This window comes from Mus caroli, unplaced genomic scaffold (genome assembly GCF_978045245.1).
Source record: "Mus caroli unplaced genomic scaffold, Mus_caroli_1 scaffold_3, whole genome shotgun sequence".
NCBI classification, from domain to species: domain Eukaryota; kingdom Metazoa; phylum Chordata; class Mammalia; order Rodentia; family Muridae; genus Mus; species Mus caroli.
Genome location: NW_028227258.1, coordinates 153,674,314 through 153,681,982, shown reverse-complemented (window position 1 = coordinate 153,681,982; position 7,669 = coordinate 153,674,314).

The following is a 7,669-nucleotide window of genomic DNA, read 5'->3' as shown; positions in this document are numbered from 1 at the left end:
TATAGATTAAATATAATTCATATCACATATGCATAAATGGTTATGTATATAATGTATGCATACTTACACAACACACACCCGAGTGAGAAAAATACAAAGATTATACTGTGTACAAAGTACAAGAACAATTGAATTCAAATTTTCAGGGTGATTGTATTGAACTAATTTGTTTTTCTCTTGTGATTGCTTGTAAGGTGATGAAACCTATACACAATTCATAACTACACTACCTTTATAGTCTACTATTGTAACTTTGACCTTAACTTCTGTGTTCCCTAGTATTTGTATCCTCTTCACTTGGCTTGCACACATTTCTCCGTTGTTTTATCCATTTTCAAGATTTTATATTTTTTCTTGCTCTGAACTCTACCCTCTCAACTATGTTCTTTCTCTCTTTGTTCTGGAGGGCTCATACTCAGGAAATGCAAAGATTAAGGTCAATCAACTGATGGTCTCTGCTTTTGTGAATTTCTGCTAATGTGTTTGGAAAAATCAGTCCAACTCTGCTTTCCTCTTCTCTCTTGCACTACCCCTTGACTAGTGTCCCATGGTTTATTCTTACTCTACTTCAGCATTGATCTGTTTTTTGTGTTTAAAGTCTGTATTTATAGCACACTAAAAAGAAAATTTTATTTCAATGTCATGATTTGGAGCAGAAAAAATTACTTTGAAGAAAAAATGTCTTTAATATTTTATACTTTGAAAATAACCGCTGTGTCTCCACACTTTCTGCCTGAGTAAATTTCTAGTGCCCACCTCACTCCATGTCTATAAATTCAAGAAAGTTGTGTGATGGCTATTTTTTAAGTTTCATCTTGACACAATCACACATTATCTGGGAATAGCTTCAATTGAAAAATTATTCAGGTTAGGTTGCGTATGGGTATCTGTGGGAGATTGCCTTGATTGATAATGTATGCAGGGAGATCCAGTTCACTGTGGATAGCAGCATTCTGAAAGCAGAGTGTCAACATCTGTATTAGACTTACAAAACCAGGATAATATCAGAGTGAGAGAACTATGCAACTTCCATTTGTCTCTGCCTTGGACTATGGATTTGCTGTAACTAGCTGCTTAAGTTTCCATCTTGATTTCCTAGAAATGATGTACTGTAACTTAGAATTATGAACCAAATGATCTCTTCCAGTCTTATGTAATATTATTTTTAGAGCTATTTAAAAGAAGATATATTTATTTTTATGTGTATAAATGTATTATTGCTGTGCCTCATATGTGTTCAGTGTCTTTGAAGGCCAAAATAGGGCACTAGATCTCTAAAGCTGTAGATAATGGATGGTTGTTCATTACCATGTGGTGCGGGGCAATGGGTGCGGGGGGAGGGGGGGTTGAGGGGGGAGTGGAGGAGAACCTGTGTCCCGCCAGAGGAAGCAGAAGGACTGCTACATACTTTCCATGCAACCCTGAGTGGGTGTCTGGCTGTTTGAAGCCACTAAACCCCAGCTAGGTGGGTGGTGGAAAAGGAGCAGTCCTAGGTACCAGGTTCTCAGCCTTGGGCATCCCAGACACCTCTGGATACTGAGGAAGAGTTGAGAACAGAATAGGGGCCCGGGGGCTGCTCATTTAGCCCCAGGACCAAAGGAAGAAGAGGGTGCTGGTTGTTTCCCATGTGGGCAAGAGTCCTTAGTCGGGTCCCTGGCTTGAGCGCAGGAAGGCCTTCTGATGGGAGGTTAGACGCACAGCTCATTAGGAGAAAGCCTATCCCATCTTTCAATCACAATGGGCCTTGATGAACAGAGATAGTCTATGGTTTTAGAGCTTTATTGTAGAAAGGCAAGGGAGAAAGAGAGAATTTAGAAAGAAGGAGAGAGGCTGGACATGACCATGTGCTCTCCACAAGGGGGAAAGAGAGAGAAGGAAGGCTAGAGATGAGTAAGAAATGTGGAAGCTTATCAGAACGAGGAGGGACCAAGTAGCTCCCAAGTAGCTGGGCTATCACAGAACTGTGGGGAGGAGCATACCTGTCTATTGTCAGGTAACTGTGCGGGTGGAGTCTAGCCAGAATGTCAGGAGCTCGGGAAATTGTCTGTGTGACTGATAGCCACAAGCCTCTCCTTCGAGGGCTGTGAGGGAGGTAATTACGTGACAGGAGCCAGGTGCCCAGGAGGCATGCCAGAACTCCTGTAGTCTCATGCAGGTGGAAATCTCTGCCCACCTGGGGTCTGGAGTTCAACACCTATGCTCACCTGGCTGGCTGTGCTTAGCTCACTGCCCCACAATGTAGGTTCTTCTGTATTCTGGAACAGCCACTGCTGTTAACTATTGAACCATCTCTCCCGGCTCCCATGTTTGTTTTTTATGAAGATGCTTTATTAGAACAAAAGAAATAAACTATGACATGTTTGGAGACTTATGAGTAAGATAATTTAATACCTTCTTATATTATTAGACTGACAAGTATGCGGAATTCATCAGGTAAGTTAATTAGAAAAGAAAAATATTTTTTCAGGTGCTTCTCAGCCTTTCAGTATTCCTCAGGTGAGAATTCTTTGTTTAGCTCTGAGCCCCATTTTTAAATGGGGTTATTTGATTTTCTGGAGTCCACCTTCTTGAGTTCTTTATATATATTGGATATATTAGTCCCCTATCTGATTTAGGATAGGTAAAGATCCTTTCCCAATCGGTTGGTGGCCTTTTTGTCATATTGACGGTGTCTTTTGCCTTGCAAAAGCTTTGCAATTTTATGAGGACCCATTTGTCGATTCTCGATCTTACAGCACAAGCCATTGCTGTTCTATTCAGGAATTTCCCCCCTGTAACCATATCTTCGAGGGTTTTCCCTACTTTCTCCTCTATAAGTTTCGGTGTCTCTGGTTTTATGTGGAGTTCCTTAATCCACTTAGATTTGACTTTAGTACAAGGAGATAGGAATGGATTGATTCACATTCTTCTACATGATAACCACCAGTTGTGCCAGCACCATTTGTTGAAAATGCTGTCTTTTTTCCCCTGGATGGTTTTTGCTCCCTTGTCAAAGATCAAGTGTCCATAGGTGTGTGGGTTCATTTCTGGGTCTTCAATTCTACTCTCATGGTCTACTTGTCTGTCACTATACCAGTACCATGCAGTTTTTATCACAATTGCTCTGTAGTACAGCTTTAGGTCAGGTATGGTGATTCCACCAGAGGTTCTTTTATCCTTGAGAAGAAGAGGTTTTGCTATCCTAGGTTTTTTTGTTATCCAGATGAATTTGCAGATTGCCCTTTCTAATTTGTTGAAGAATTGAGTTGGAATTTTGATGGGGATTGAATTGAATCTGTAGATTGCTTTTGGCAAGATAGCCATTTTTACTATATTGATCCTGCCAATCCATGAGCATGGGAGGTCTTTCCATCTTCTGAGATCTTCTTTAATTTCTTTCTTCAAAGACTTGAAGTTCTTATCATACAGATCTTTCACTTCCTTAGTTAGAGTCACACCAAGGTATTTTTATATTATTTGTGACTATTGAGAAGGGTGTTGTTTCCCTAATTTCTTTCTCGGCCTGTTTATTCTTTGTGTAGAGAAAGGCCATTGACTTGTTTGAGTTAATTTTATATCCAGCTACTTCACTGAAGCTGTTTATCAGGTTTAGGAGTTCTCTGGTGGAATTTTTAGGGTCACTTATATATACTATTATATCATCTGCAAAAAGTGATATTTTGACTTGTTCCTTTCCAATTCGTATCCCCTTGATCTTCTTTTGTTGTCGAATTGCTCTGGCTAGGACTTCAAGTACAATGTTGAATAGGTAGGGAGAAAGTGGGCAGCCTTGTGTAGTCCCTGATTTTAGTGGGATTGCTTCTATCTTCTCACCATTTACTTTGATGTTGGCTACTGGTTTGCTGTAGATTGCTTTTATCATGTTTAGTTATGGGCGTTGAATTCCTGATCTTTCCAAGACTTTTATCATGAATGGGTGTTGGATTTTGTCAAATGCTTTCTCTGCATCTAACGAGATGATTATGTGGTTTTTGTCTTTGAGTTTGTTTATATACTGGATTACGTTGATGGATTTCTGTATATTGAACCATCCCTGCATCCCTGGGATGAAACATACTTGGTCGGGTTTTGGGAGCTATTAAGACAACTCTTGATCTCTAAATTGGGCCTCTCCCCCGGAGAAGAAATAGGGGTCAAAAGCGGGCCACCGACACATGGATTCCGAGAACAACCACGGGATGTTCCAGCCCTAAGTCATTGCTGATGTCCTGATTACACCCTGATACCACCAAGTTCCTGCTTCCCAGTGTAGCTGCCAAAAGAAAGAATTTCTATTGTCCCCCCTCCCATAAGTACTTCTCCTTTTGCTTGTATTGCCCCACCCCTCCCACTGATAAGTATCTGTACTTCCCCTTTTACTTGTGCATTTAAGCCTTGGTCCTTTGTCAATACATTAGGGGCTTTGATGCATTCCAGAACGTTTCTGTGTGGTTATTCGCACAAGGCCCTCGTCCCTCTCTACCCTCCCCCATTTGGTTCTTAGGAGGAGGTCCCCATGAGACCCTCGATTAACTGGACCTGCTGGACGGGTCAGTCGGGATGGATGATTGTTTTGATGTGTTCTTGGATTCGGTTGGCAAGAATTTTATTGAGGATTTTTGCATTGATATTGCTGAGTGAGGTAACCCAGTCACAAGAGGACACACATGGTATATACTCACTGAAAAGTTGATATTAGGAAAAAGGTCTGAATATCCATGATACAACTCACAGACCATATGAAAGTCAAGAAGAAGGAAAAAAAAATGGATGCTTCAGTCCTACTTACAAAGGGGAACAAAATAATTATAGGAGATAGAGTGTGGTAGAGTTTTAAGAGGAAGCAAGGAGAGGGAGGAGAAAAGGGGGCAGGATCAGGCATGAAAGGAGACTAGGGAGATGTACAGAGGGTTAAAAAATTGAATAGAGATATGTACCTGTGGAAGATGGGGGAACTGGGAGGTAGCCACCAGAACATCCAGATGCTAGAAAAACATGAGGCTCCCAGGACCCAACCGGGATAAAATTAGCCAAAATACCCAACAATGGGCATAGAAAACCTGCAGAGACCATATCCAGAGGTTAGGCAACAGGCCCTGGTTGAGGAACGGGGCCACCCACCCATCTCAAAAATTTTAACCCAAAATTGCTCCTGTCTAAAGGAAATTCAGGGATAAAGAGTTGAGCAGAAATTTAAGGAAAGGGCATCCAGAAATTGCTCAGCCTGGGGATATATCCCATATGCAGCCATCAAACCCAGACACTATTGCTGATGCCAAGAAGTGCTTGCTGACAGGAACTTAATATAGCTATCTCCCTGGAGGTTCTGCCAGAGTCTGACCAATACAGAGGCAGATGCTTACAGCCAACCATTACACTGAGCACAGGGACCTTATTGGAGGAGTTAGGGCAAGGACTGAAGGAGTTAAAGGGTTTTGCCACACTATAGGAAGAATGACAATATCGATCATCCAGACCTCCCAGAGCTCCTGGGACTAAAGCACCAACCAAAGAGTGCACATGGAGGGACGCATGGCTCCAGCCACATTTGTAGCAGAGGATAGCCTTGTCTGGCATCAATGGCAGGAGAGGCCTTTGGTCCTGTGAAAGACTGATGCCCCACTGTAGGGGAATGACAGGGTGGGGAGGTAGGACTGAATGGCTTGGTGGGAGGAACACCCTCATAGAAGCAGGGGCACAGGGGATGGGATAGAAGGTTTTTGGAGGGAAAACTGTGAATGAGGATAATATTTGAAATGTAAATAAATAAAATAATGATTAAAAAAGATTTACAAAAACTGTTCTGCAAAATATTCACACCCAGGTATTCTTCCTGCATCGCCCTCCCCAGTACAATAATCTGTTTCTGAACAGGAGATGTTTCAGACAAACACTTCAGCTCTGTCATAACTTTGAGAACCATAAGAACATGTATCTCTAGATAAATGTGAGCTGTCATTACATAACAAAACCTAGTGTCATCTTTTAAGGATTTCTTAATGAAGGTTTTGAAGCCGGAAATATTTTTGATAGGAAATTAAAACACATTTTAAAAAATATTCGATGGTGAAATTTAGTAGATGAATTATATTAACTACTAATAATATAACAAACTTCTGTACAAGTGAATTTGTTATAATTGAAATTTAACACAGGAACTTTAGAACCTCTAGATTTCTCCCTTTAGCCTTGAGTGACACATTTCCACATTGTCAATGGATAACTGAATCTTACACCCTATAATCACATGATGTCTTTTATGTAATTACACAGGAGAAATTTAAGTGGATAAATTAGGTACAAAAGGTGATGAACAACAGTAAGTGTTACTATAATAACCAAATAATGTAATGACTGCAACATATGATTTTTCTCATTCCTTCCTTATCCACCTTTACTTTATCACTTGAAGCATTTTATTACCTGTCTTCTGTAGGCTGAAATTGCCACAGTCTCTTCCTCTGTGCGCTGGGGACACAATTAAGCAGTATTGCTTAAATGTAAGTGCTACTGGAATGTTTATCATGTCCATCAGTTGGTGACAGCTGACTCCTAAGTGTTATAGGAGGGTAGGCAGGCAGAACAGCACACACACAAGGCCCACACACAAGGCAGGGTAGAATGTACTGAGGTGAAATCTCAGCGTATGGCCCAGAGCACTTTGGTGTAGATATTATCAATTATTTCTGGAATTTCTCAGTATTATCCAACAAAGTCTGACTTTAGGTGACTGAACCCATGGAGAAGGTGATACTAGTACTGAGGTCCAAACTCTCAATTAGTTAAATTTATGAAATAATTTATTCAAAGGTACACATTTGTGGGATAAATAATTGAAACTTATTGGACATTCCACTCAAAAGCTTACAAAATATTACAACCATTATATTTGATCTTTCAGTTGTTAATATAGCCTTTCAACAGCTGTGAATCTCCCTAGCTCTATGGGCATTATTTGCTTCTCAGACATTTGCTATAATTTTAACATAGAAATAATATATAAATTGTAATTGTGCTACTAAGCACATTTTCAAAAAGTGGACACTTGAACACCCATCACAGTTTCTTTTAGCATCTCTTTCTGCTTAGGGTTATGGTTAGGAGTAGGGATAGGGCTAGGTAGGAGTAGTGGTAGGGTTAGTGTGTCTGATGTCCACATCTACAGCATTGCTCCCCTTGAGAAGAATGTCTTCACAGGTTAGCTAATTCATAGAGAGCTGATAATGTTTCAGCAGAAAACACATGGTTCCTATTATCCCTGAGCTTTGACATATTTGTGGCATCTCTTTTCTCTGGGTATGTTCTTCATTTCTCTCTCTGATATGTGGAAGCTATCCACACTGTAAGTGTTTTGTATCCTGGATATGAAAAAGAGTTTCTGTCCTCAAGTTGCCTCCCATCTGGCCAATTTGGTAAAGCTTATTTGTGGGATGAGTATGTGTCTATGTACAAAGACCACAAAATTTCAAAATGTTCAGTTCATATAATTTCTAGATGTTTTTATTTTCTCAACTCAAATTGGTAATTCTGATTGATAATTAAAACCCTTTTTATGTATACTTATGAATATGAATTGAATTTTAACAGTGTATTGGTCTTATAAAATTTTAGGCTGTATCTCTTAGATTAAGTAAGATTTTTGAGGATAACATATATATATATATATATATATATATATATATATATATAT